This window comes from Periophthalmus magnuspinnatus, chromosome 23 (genome assembly GCF_009829125.3).
Source record: "Periophthalmus magnuspinnatus isolate fPerMag1 chromosome 23, fPerMag1.2.pri, whole genome shotgun sequence".
Classification (NCBI taxonomy): domain Eukaryota; kingdom Metazoa; phylum Chordata; class Actinopteri; order Gobiiformes; family Gobiidae; genus Periophthalmus; species Periophthalmus magnuspinnatus.
Genome location: NC_047148.1, coordinates 11337130 through 11350135, shown reverse-complemented (window position 1 = coordinate 11350135; position 13006 = coordinate 11337130).

Here is a 13006-nt window from a genome sequence, read left to right as displayed (position 1 = left end):
CATTTAACAGTATTTCTCTCAATATGGCGTGTTTAGCAAAGTGTGGAGGATTTGGTTGTAATGCTTAATGTGCAGGCAACAACAACACAACACTATAACTTTGAATGTGAAATGGTTTCCTCATGTGACCCTCTGCTGTATGAATGAAAAAAAATGGCTGAAGGATGAAAGAATGATGTAAGAAGCAACTTTGCTGCTGTCTCGCTCTGATAGAACTTTGTCGCCTTAACAACTAGAGCAATAGTTCTGACAGAAGGCAGTATCCAAATCAACTTTATTTATATAACACATTTTATATATAAATCTGTTTTCAAAGTGCTGCACAGAGACGAAATAAATACTCAATTTGATCTTACACAAATTCTAAAACAATATAACCAGCAAAATAAAATAAAAGTCAAACCATAAAACCAAAAATCACTAGTAAAATGGATAAAAAACATGTTTTTCTTTAAGTATATCTACAAACTCTATTTATCAGCACAATTTCTCCTGACTGATCAGAACGCATGTGCCTTAGCAATCCCAAAGGCAGTAAGTAATTAATCCCGGCTCTCTGTTATAATTTTATTACAAATGTGATTATTCTGTTGTATTATCTCAAACAAACTGTAAGAAGCGGTAAACAAACCAGACTGGATGTTTTGAATAAGGAACCAATTAGAGTAGAGTTCCATGTGATGCTTGATGCAAACTATGTGTCAGCACAAATAAACATGATTGAACATGCAGAGAACTCATGTCAGGCCAGGCAAGTGTGGGTGTGTACTTGGTCTGAGGGGGAAGAAAAGCAACAAAAATATATATTTAAAGATGAATTATGCAACTTTTCTGGTGGAGCGTCTGCCAGCTGCTTGTCATATTTAGAACATTCCATACAAAGCAAGAACACATAAATGGTGACAATCAACTTACCGATTTTTCCTATAGCAGGTGTTTCAGTTAAAAATACCTTAAAAGCATGCATTCTAACTGTAAGGGCTCTCCTGTCCACAGATCTGACCTGTATAGTTGGCATGGTGGAGTCACCCGCTTGTCTCCATGGAGCTACAGGACATAACATTTCAGATAAACATGTCGGGTAAAGCAATAATATCTCAAAGGAGAAAAGCAGTTAGCATACTCTGCAGCAGAAAAGTGACATACTGCACCTTTAATGTAATAATAATAATAATACACAACACTTCATCCTGATACTACATCAGAAAATTGAATGTTTTATCCAGAGTTGCTTTATTTACAGCTTGTCCACTGATCATCTCTCTCACTTAAAAGATAGTAGTGCATTTACTGTATTTGTCTTGCTTGAATCGGGCTGCAACACAATTTTTAACAACAACAACAACAAGACACAGACACACAGACACACTAAAGCCTAAATGACTTCCTCACTTAAACCTGGAGACTATGTGGTAATGGCACAAAATGGCTTTCTATTGTGTGTCTTTGGAATTAAGGTGCAGCTCATTCCCTCTCAGAGCAAACATGCCTTAGTATCTCATTTTAGTTAAATGTGTGTTCTTGGCCCCAATTTTCCCTCTTCTCAGAAATTCACTGACATTATCAACTCTTAGTACCATTAACTGTGAGTCAAACAGGTCCTCTTACCTCATTCTGCAGGTGGATGGGAGCACATCAACAATTTGCCATCATCAAAGAGGGCAGACAGTGTAAAAAAAAAAAAAACGATAGTCTGCTAAACAAATGCCAGGACCATTACAAGTAAGAAAGGAAAGGGGATAAAACAAGATTGGAAGTGTTTGTTGTTTTGAAATCCTTTTGGGAAAATATAATGAATGCAAATGCAGCCAGTTGCCATCAACCAACACATTACACAAGCGTTGGATTTGTGTTTACTCCCAGAGGTAAGTCGGCTACTGCTGCTGCTTAAATCTGCCAACTATTTATTACATCTACTTAGTTTAAGCTGTATTTGCCACACACAAGATTGGTTTGGGTCATGATTACTCACTTGCTGCGCTGACGAGCTATTTACATGAGAGCATAAAACAATAAGGGCATCCTATTAGAGGAGGAGGGGGTGTAAGCGCGAGGCAAATGGGGATCCACTATATGTTTTGATTTATTTTGGCTATTCCGTGCCAGCTCCCTCGTGGTCATTGGCGGGTAATATTAACTGACAGCAGACCTACATTCAAATAGCTGTCATGGCAGGAGGGGCTGATTCACAGAGGGACTTCATTGCTTATTTTGGTCTGTCACCGCTGGCCTTCATATTTGCAGTATGGTTATGTCACTCATGTTCCACTGGTATCATGCCCCGTGCCACCAGCATTAAATAATTCTTATTTATATATAGCGACGCTTCCACTGCCACAACATACAATTTTAATATGACACAGTGGTGACATATGTACAGCTCACAGCAGAAGAAGGCAGTGGTCGTATAGCAGCCGGGATCACGCTGACAGGAGAAATATGACTTTAGTTAGAGGGGCACACTGATAGAGATCAGGCTATAGGTCCAGTTTATGACTGCGCTGTACGTTATGTAGTACAGTGCTCACAGCCACACTCCACTGCACACCGTCCAATCTGATACTATGAAAACATCTCACTGAGCGACAACTTCTTTTGTGATATTTGATACAAAATGCAATATACGTTTCTTCGAATTACTGTTTTATTTGCCACTTAAACAAGTCTTGTGTCTTGAGTACCTCATAAAATTTTTCTCACACTTTTAAGCACCCCCTAACCCAGGAACTAAGCAAATAAATCTATCTCTTGTTTTAATGTTATTGATGTCTGTAATCCTTCAAAACATTCTTGAGGCTGTGGAATCTACTACAAATAATATTTTAATTACCGGTAACTTTCTTTTGAAATCTGACATTCCACGTATCCTCTGGTATGTACGTGCACACCCCCAAAAATGAATGAAAACGAAAATGAACAACTATGACTTTATACGGTGAGGTGCTCAGTTTTGGCGTGACACAAAACTGTAGTTACTCTAGTTTGGATATACTGAGAAGTTGCATATGTGTTTGATTTTATTAGGTTTTATTTTAGATATAGAAATGTGTACATGGAAGTTTGAAGGAAAAACTGAGAAAAAGAGAAAAAGGACCACGCAGAGCTCAGGCTGAAACTTAAACCTAAAGTGCTCAGGTATGTGGTATGCACCTGTGACCAACAAGCCACCCCAGTGCAATTTTTCATGAAATGTCATACAAGCACTTAATCATGTATGTTATTTCCTATCATGGTTAATATAGCGACTTTAGGGAGTTACTTTATCACACTGTATACTCCGCAAAACAGGGTCAAACGTGGCTGTCCTACTGGGTGCTGTCCTTGGTGCCCTTTTAGGACATGTCATGTGCAGCCTGAGTCACGCTAACCAGGTCGAGGTCAGCATAGGTCACACAACAACAACAACAACAACAACACACTCGCTCCGGCCAAACAATATGCCAAGTTATGTGCATGTTTATATATGCGCATCTGGACAAGAGTGGCATGACAAATAGCTTGACCCCAGCACGGCCTTCTCCTCTTACCCACTGACTATAAAGGACATGTCTATTAAAATGGACTTAGTAAGCTGTGTTGTCATGGTAATGGTTAACACACCTGACAAATGATGCGATATTCTAATGCTTGACAGTGATTTTCAAGGAGGGTGGCGATGGGTTTTTAGCTGTGAAGTTTCCATGGTGACCGGATGAATACCTCATGCAAGACTTTCTCAAGAGCTGAGGGTGGCCACTTATGCTTTGAAGGCACAGTGGTGGTTTCTGAGATGAATGGTGAGAATTGGCGTCAGATCCTTCTTTGACATCACTGGAGTCGATTTGTGTTCTATCTGTGTCACCACTGTCACTGTTATGGATGTGGGCTGGGCAGCTGCAGCCAGGATGTACAAGGGCTGAGGGGCTAATGGGACATGGCGAGCAGAGAGTTAATGTACTGAACTAACCCTGTTCATTCATCTTTTCTTTTTCTTGTTAAACGGAGCCTGTTCTTGCTGTTTTCAGCTTTAGAAAGAGCAAGTTATTGATTTAAACTGGGAACTGGTTACATTCAACAACTGACCCTGCATGTTCAGATGTTTGAATAATAGAAGAAATGTAATCCATATCAGTTTTGTAAAGCCAGTAAAACCATACGCAACAAAACATAGCTGAAGTCTTGGTTGAGAAAACAGAGTTGGTCGAGGCTCTTTCAGTGGTTTCCATGGGTTTCAGGGGGATAAAAATAAACATTGTTGCCAAAGCACTCGACAATTCAAAAAAATAAAATTCTTCTTTTTTATTCTAAATGATGAAAAGTGCTCACTATGGTGCCAATAAATAGAACACTGGAAACCATGAAAAGGACCACGCTATCCTTAATGATACGAAATTTTACATAGTGTTGTCTCTTATAACTTGTACATGTTGTTATGATAAGGAAAGAACTATTGTAACTATTATGTATGCTTTTATGGGCAATAGCAATAAAAGACACACTGTCAAATGAACCACACAAACTACCTCACCACTGAACAGCATACACAAATCTTGTATCCATAGATTGAATGCATCACTTACCACACTTAATGTAATGTCTTGGCAGTGTGCGTAGAAACATTAAAGCTATAATTGCGGAGGTCTCACTTAGCCCGGTTGCCTTTAGGGACCACAGACATGAGCCATCTCGTCTAGCAGTCACTTTGAATGTGCAGTTCTGGACACTAACAGCACTTGAGACAACTCCCCACTTCTCACGTCAACACCATTCAGAGTGCTTTTGGTGACAGAACTCTTTTGTACCTGTGTCAGATTTAGTATTTATGAGTTTAATCAAGAATAATAAGAGCTTGTTTTATTCATCAAGCTTGACATCGAGACCTATCAAATCCAATATTCACTTTTACCTGTCAGATTACACTTTTCTGCTTAAATGAATCCTCTTTGTCTGAAGTGATTCTCCAATTTGCAGAAATGTACATCAGAATTAAAGCTGAAATAAACTGACTTTGACTAAATCATCTTGTTAAAAAAATAAGTAAGCATCCTGGAGGTTATTTCAACTAGAATATGGCAACCCTAGCCCAAACCTAGGCTAAATCATAGGGTGTTTGGAGATGTATATATATATACACTACACATATATACTATATACTATACATATATACTACACATATATACTAACCTGTTTGCTGCCATGTTCCATATAGGAAGTGATTATGGCTCCATCCACTCTGGCTCCAATTCACTTTATATTAGTCACCCCTCTCTCTGTAACTGCTCCTGTCAGGCTTGTCATTTTGGTTTTAAACTGTTCATCTTCTTTCCCCGAGGTCGCTCTCGCTAGCTTTAGTTATAGGTTTGATTGACAGTGTTGCTGAGTGCCTGCTTCCTGCTAAACCAGCAGTGCAGGTGGGAAGGGGTGTTACCTTCAACAGCTTAGCTCCAGATTGGTTCTTTGGTTGCTATGATACTCGCAGTCGGAATTCCAAATATGGAACTCGGCTCCAAATTCGCCGCTATAACTGCTAGCAGACTGGAGCCAAATGGTGTGGGTGACTTCACACTCCCTTAGTCCACTTCTATATACAGTCTGTGGGCTAAACCAGGGCTAAACAAGGACTACTGAAGACACAACAAAGAATTACACTTCAGATAAGGGCTACTGCTCAGAAAAGCCAGATTATTGCTGTGTTTTAGATTCAATTTTTAGTTCAATTCAATTTATTTTTGTAAAACCCAAAATCACAACAGCAGTTGCCTTTTAGTGCTGAACATGAGAATTGATTTAACCAACAGAAAGTTAGAAAATCAACAATGAAACAGAAACTGACAGGCAAATTAATCAACAGAAAACAAGCAAATGGATAACTGTCCCAGAACATCCCTGTTCTTAGACCCTTCTTCTCAGCAAGGAAAAACTAAAAAAAAACAAAAAAAAAAAAACAGTGGGAAAAAGAGAAACCTTGAGGAGAACCACAGTGAAGGAGGGATCCACTCCCATGGACCAGCAGGCTGCAGATGTGTCCAGGACTAATGTGCATCCATTTGCAGATAAAGTTCAAGTCTGTAGGGCCAGAGCCCACTCAATGAGGGACAGAGGGAGGCCCACCCATGGCAGGACCCTCCTGCGGGGGCCATCCAGCCAGGCAAGGGAAGGGAGGGTCCGAGTCCACAGAACAGGAGTGAGTGTGTGTGTGTGTGTGTGTTTTTTTATGAAACGAAATAACAAATAAGTAAGCCAGATTTATTATTTGAAGTTTCATCAGTTGGACTTTACACTTTACATTTTCTGAAACAGCCCTATAAACTAAAACATTATATCATTGTTCTTTATACACATCAAAACCGTATACAAGAACAATTGTGTGGGAAATAAATGTAAACCATAAGAGGCCATATATAAGATATACATATATAAGAGCTCCCAAAGTCTAGCACTTACTTTGAACAAATATGAGCCAAGATGTGGTTTTGTGGGTGGAGGTTGCCTTGGAGAATCACCTGATGTTACCGTGGAAACAGACAAGCTGATGAAATGGCTATTTATGTAGATTCCTGATCGCCATTGGCCCGGGTGGATGTCTGCACACACACCTGGCAACGCAGCCTGTTTCTATGGCATCAGGACCCAGTTATTTCTGAATACTCTTCATCAAATTAGAGACAGTCTCCTTTATTTTGACCTGCGGCTTGGGGTGTTTTAAGCAGCACATTACAAAACAATCACAATAATCAAATCAAGTTGATTTTTTCAGGGAATTTGTGATTTCGAGTGCTCTAATTTCTTTTAACCCTGAGCTCCAAAGTCAAAACAGTTCCGTCATAATCATGTTCCAAAATGAATAACACTAATACTTACATTTAGTAGTAATAGGTGCCACAGTAGTGTACTTTACTTGAGTATAAATTTAATACTCTGCTTTCCTTCACTCTGTAGGTACAATTTTGTCAGCAATAATAGCCCAGGGTATTCCATCATGCATCCAGACAGCGTAACAGCGCCTATCAACACACGGTGAAATTGCAGGGAAGCTAGCATGACAAGATAAATATAATAAATCTAATAAGCTCTTTGTCAAATCCATGGCTGCTTAATGACTTCTGCAAGCTTCAAGAGTAAACAGCAACTTCCTATTTTCCAACAAATGAAGGGTATGTCTTGTGCTGAGGCGGGGGAGTGATGTGGAACCATGGAGAAATATGCAGGTGGGATCTTGAACAGGGTGTGGAGAATAAAATGTGGTGTCTAGGTGAGTTGGAAAGTTTTGAAAATTAGTGATTTAAATGAAAACTACGACTAGTACTACATTTTAGTTTTTACAGATTTGGCTGCTTAGTGAAGTTGGCAGCTGATCCATGGTAACATACAAAAAACAGAGAAAAGCTGGCTGACCTCATCTGTTAAGTACATGTTTTTTTTCTTATTACTTATTCTGGTGGAAGATATAAATAGTACTCTTCAACCAGTGGCAGTTTGTCAAGAAAAAATCTATCCAAAAGGGAAGCACAACTGATGAGGAACATGTTTTAAAGGTCTTAAATTACACAAAATGGACTCTTATGAGCTTTAAGCCATGTTAAAATGTTGTTATCTCAGCAAAAACATACCTGGAATTGTGTTTTGTTTCATTCACACATGTTTGAGTAACACTTTATTATTAGTCTGTCTACATCTCCAAAGCTCAAAATGCTCTGTTCCACCTTGTGATGTCATGTTGTGGTAGTTTTCAAGTTAACAGCTACCTTTTTAAGTTTTGATTCGGTAGTTGGTGGTATTTCCAGTGCAGAAATCAACAAAATGATTCTAGTGAAGATGTACTATGTGTTGTGGAAAGTTTAAAAATACAGTGGAGCACCTTCTGTAGTACTACATGACATCACAAGGTGGAACAGTGTTTTTTCTGTTTGAGAGAAGAACTCAGCCTAAATATGTAGGGTTTGTGTGTTAAACATGTGTGAGTGAAACAAAACAACTCCATGTATGTTTGTATGTTTGGTAATATAGATCAGAAAACAGCGTAATATGGGCCCTTTAAAAGCTGCACATGGAACTTTTTCTGATGGAGGGTCTGTGGAGGGATTTGCGCAGGTTTGACCAAGTTTAATCGTTTATTTTCACCTCCACCGCCCTGTACTGACTTTGTTCTCCAATGTTGTTTTTTTAATCAGTGATACATGTAAGATTTGGCAGCGTTGTGTAGTCATTTTAGTACACATGAAAAAAGTCTGCTGCTCTTTAACGTGATCTGATCTGTAGTTATCCGTCAGAGGTGCCGACACCTGCACAGCTCTTTTTTCTGATGATATTTACAGTGATGCCAGTTCCCATTGGGCACCATAGTTTTCTAATGCGAAACTCAGCGGACATTTAAGTCATTTTAGATTAAGCTATCGGAGTGGCTGATGTATTCTATGCCATTTAAAGCTCTTTTTGTGCATCTCTACCATGGATCTATTATAAAACCTCTACACTGTTCCCATCTTTCACAGTAACTTTACTAATATAATAACCAACACCAAACGCATTCACAAAAGGAACAAACAGTATAAGTTCATGTTTGTATGTACTGTATGTCAGGGGTCTCCAGCCTGTTGCTCAGGAGCTACCAGTAGCTCGCCAAGGGATTTCTGAATTATACATATTGTGCTGAAGAAATTATTATTACCACTGTAAATGTATCATTTTGATGCCTAATTGTGTGCACTAATAAATGGACAATGGTTTATATTTTATAGACGTCTAATTGTACCCCATCTAAGGCTTGCCGTGGCTCTTATATCAACTAAATTTCTTGCCACCGCTAAAATGAGGAGCTCTCTGGCTTTTCTTTTTGTAAGGGAAGCACATGTTGTAATAGTGTCATTTCAGGAAATCTTAAATCAATAAACATCAGGGGGTGGTATTATGCTGACGCAAAAGGTGATGGCTTTGTTGTGTGCAGATGTTCATCTTCTAACGCTCGCATTATTCTTATTTGAATACCATCTCCAGCTGCTGTGATGTTGCGCTGATGTACAGCAGGCTATTGGTTCACAGCCGTGGAGTTTGCCTGAAAAATTGACAAGATAAAAATGTGAAATTCAAGAATCTCGAGTGACGACAAAGTGGGTCTTTTTGAGTTAAATATATTCGACTTGTATGTTGAATTCTGTTTTCTCCCTGGATGGAGACCTATGTTTTCATCAAATAAAGCAGATCGACACTCTCAGCCCAGCGCTGGATGTCATACTGGAGCATTATAGGCAGAGCAATATAATCTCCATGGAGACAAACATGTGGTGGACCCCTCACTCAAAAAGTTAAAGTCCATTTAATTATGAAAATAAAAGGTGTTTTTGGCCATATCTTGGAAAAATCAACACAACCGAGTAGGTGTTGTGGAATGATTTATTATGTGGCAGAATATCTTTACTCAAATATTTGAAAAGGTGAAGTACTTGAGTTGCAGATTTCATAAAAAGGCAAGGTAGGGAATGTGCCTTGTTCAGGTGGCTCTTGTTGTCATGATGTCAGTTTTCCCTGTCCTCCCGTGCTCTCTCCCCCTCCCCTACCTGTGTGTCTGGAGCTGGGTGGAGTGCCTGACTCCTCCCGTGCACACCTGGGGTGCATCAGCCTAATCACCACCACCTGCTGCTGAGTACAAGAAGGCTTGGCAGTCTACACTCGGTGCCAGACCGTCCGCGTGTAAAACGTGAATGTTTCTAGCTAAGCTTTGTTATTTGGTACTTTCCGGCAAATGCTCATTTGGATTTATGCACCCTCCAGATTCCTGCCTCCACTCGCCCAGCTCCTGCCGTCACGTTCCAGTCCCGGTATCGTCTCCTGCTCGTCTCGTCTCCGGCTCGTCTCGTCTCCTGCTCGTCTCGTCTCCTGCTCGTCTCGTCTCCTGCTCGTCTCGTCTCCTGTCCGGTCCTGGTCTCTGGTTTATCACCCGCTCCCCGCTCTGGTCTTCGTCTGCTCCGCCCGCCCTGGTACCGCACCTGCTTCTATCCCCGTCCTGGTCCTGTCCTGCCCGCCTCTACCTGCACCGCACCCGCCTGACCCGTCTCCCGCTCCCCGGTTCCTGTACCTGCTCTTGTGACCTGTTTAAAGACTGCATTTTCACCGCTGTAAATAAACACTGTTAAAACTGCTCTGGTCTGCATCCTTTGGTCCTATCCGCACCGTTACGACAGAACGGTCTGGCCACTATGGACCAAGCAGGCTCAGATCCGGACCAGACGCGCCGCCTCACGCACTCTCACCCCGAGGCGGTGCTGGGTCAGCATGAACAATCCATTCGAACTCTATTGGAGCTAAATCAGACATTGTCCCAGCAGGTGGCACAGCTTAACCACCAGGTGGCCGCGCTCCTCGTCACCCCGCCTGCTGCAGCTGGAGCGCCGCCACGCCACCCGGAGCCGAGAGGCACGGATCCGGAGCCGTATGCTGGACAACCTCACCTCTGTCGCGGATTCCTGTTCCAGTGCGAGTTCATGTTCCAGCAATGCCCTTCTCGTTTCAGCTCGGGGGCCACCAAGATCCGATATATATGTGGATTACTCCGGGGCAGAGCTCTCCAGTGGGCAGAGGCGCGCCTAATGAAGACGTCTGTGGATAGCCTGGATTTTAATGAATTTGTGTCCACATTTAAGCTGGTGTTTGACCACCCGCACTACCAGGACAATGCTGCCTCCCGGTTATTGACTCTCAGCCAGGGCTCCAGGACGGTAGCGGATTATTCCATTGAATTCTGGACACATGCGGCGGAGCTGGACTGGACGGACAGCGCGCTGCGGGCTGTGTTTGTGCGGGGCCTGAACGAGACTTTGAAAGATGAATTGGTTTCCCGGGACGAACCCCCCGACCTGCGGACCCTCATCTCCCTCACTCACCGTATAGACAACCGCCTACGGGCTCGTCGCCGAGAGAGACGCCGGTCACCGGTCCCGCCGGAGCCACGCGCTGCCCCGCCCCCGCCGGATGAGCCCATGCAACTCGACAGGACCCTTGTGTCGGCCGAGGAGCGTCAACGGAGGCGTCGTCTGGCCGGGGCTTGCCTCTACTGCGGTGAGCGCGGACATTATGTGGTCACTTGCCCAGTTCGGCCAAAAGGGGGGGCCCACCAGTAGCACTGGGAGTACTGGTGGGCGAGCAACACATCCTGGACTCTTCTAATAGACTGCGGCTCAGCGCCACCCTGTGCGTTCGCACAGAGACCTTATGCGTTTCCGCCCTTATCGACTCCGGGGCTGAGAGGGACTTTATTGATGCCCAAGTCGCGGAGCAGCTCGGGGTCTACCTGGAGCCCCTCGAACGCCCCTTAAATGCCCAGGGGCTCAATGGACGTTTTCTGGGGCACATCACTCACATCACAGAACCTGTCACCGTGATTCTGTCCGGCAACCACCAAGAGAACCGTCAGTTTCATGTCCTGTCCTCCTCCGCTTCTCCTCTGGTCCTTGGTTACCCCTGGCTACGCGCCCACAACCCTGTTTTCGATTGGGCCAGGGGCGGAGTTTCGGGCTGGAGTCCCGATTGCCACGCCAAGTGCCTTCGGTCCGCCCTCCCTCCGGCCGGGAGGTCCGTTCCTGTCGCTGATCCGTCCCCAGACACCCCCAATCTGTCCTCGGTGCCTGCTGAATATCACGACCTGGGGGAGGTTTTTAGCAAGAGCAAGGCCCTCTCTTTACCGCCCCACCGTCCATATGACTGCGCCATTGACCTCCTGCCGGGTGCCCCACTACCATCTAGCAGGCTATATAACCTGTCTAAACCTGAACGCGAGTCAATGGAGGACTATATCCGTGGGTCCCTGGCTGCCGGAATCATCCGCCCGTCCACTTCACCCGTGGGAGCGGGGTTCTTCTTTGTGGCTAAGAAGGACAAATCCCTGCGGCCTTGCATTGATTACCGGGGTCTGAACAATATAACTGTAAAGAATAAATACCCGCTTCCCTTACTGGACTCGGCATTTACGCCCCTCCACGGTGCGACCATCTTCTCAAAGTTGGATTTGCGGAATGCGTACCACCTGGTGCGCATCAGGGAGGGAGACGAATGGAAGACGGCCTTCAAGACACCCCTGGGACATTTCGAATACTTGGTTATGCCCTTCGGTCTCACCAACGCCCCTGCCGTATTCCAAGCCCTCATCAACGATGTGCTCCGTGATTTCCTTAACCGATTCGTCTTTGTTTACTTGGATGACATCTTGATTTTCTCGCGGTCCCCCCAGGAGCATCATCAGCACGTTCGCCAGGTTCTCCAGCGCCTCCTCGAGAATAAACTGTTCGTGAAAGCTGAGAAATGCGAGTTTCACGCAGAGGAGGTCAGCTTTTTGGGCTTCATTGTGGGGCGGGGCCAAGTAAGAGCTGATCCTGAAAAGATCCAGGCTGTCACTGAGTGGCCCGTTCCTACCAGCCGGAGACAGCTCCAGAGATTTATCGGCTTTGCCAATTTTTATAGACGTTTCATCCGGGATTTTAGTAGGGTTATCTCGCCCTTAACTAAACTCACCTCTCCTGCTTTGCCGTTTGCCTGGTCTCCTGAGGCGCAGACAGCCTTCGAGAAGCTTAAGAGACTATTTACCTCCGCTCCCATCCTGCACCAGCCCGACCCTTCACGGCAATTCATCGTGGAGGTCGACGCCTCCGACTCGGGAGTGGGGGCCGTGCTTTCGCAGAGGTTCGACCCCCACAACCGCCTCTGTCCCTGCGCCTTCTTTTCCCGGCGATTGTCCTCGGCCGAGGTCAATTATGATGTGGGGGATCGGGAGCTCCTTGCCGTAAAGCTGGCCTTGGAGGAGTGGCGCCACTGGCTCGAAGGGGCGGAGCAACCATTCATCGTCTGGACCGACCATAAAAACTTGGAGTACATCCAGTCCGCCAGGCGCCTCAATCCCCGTCAAGCTCGTTGGTCCCTCTTCTTCAGCCGCTTCAACTTTCTCCTCACCTACCGCCCCGGATCTCGGAACGTCAAACCCGATGCCCTCTCCCGCCAGTTCGCCCTGGAGGATAGCCCGGTCACCGCAGAAACAATTATT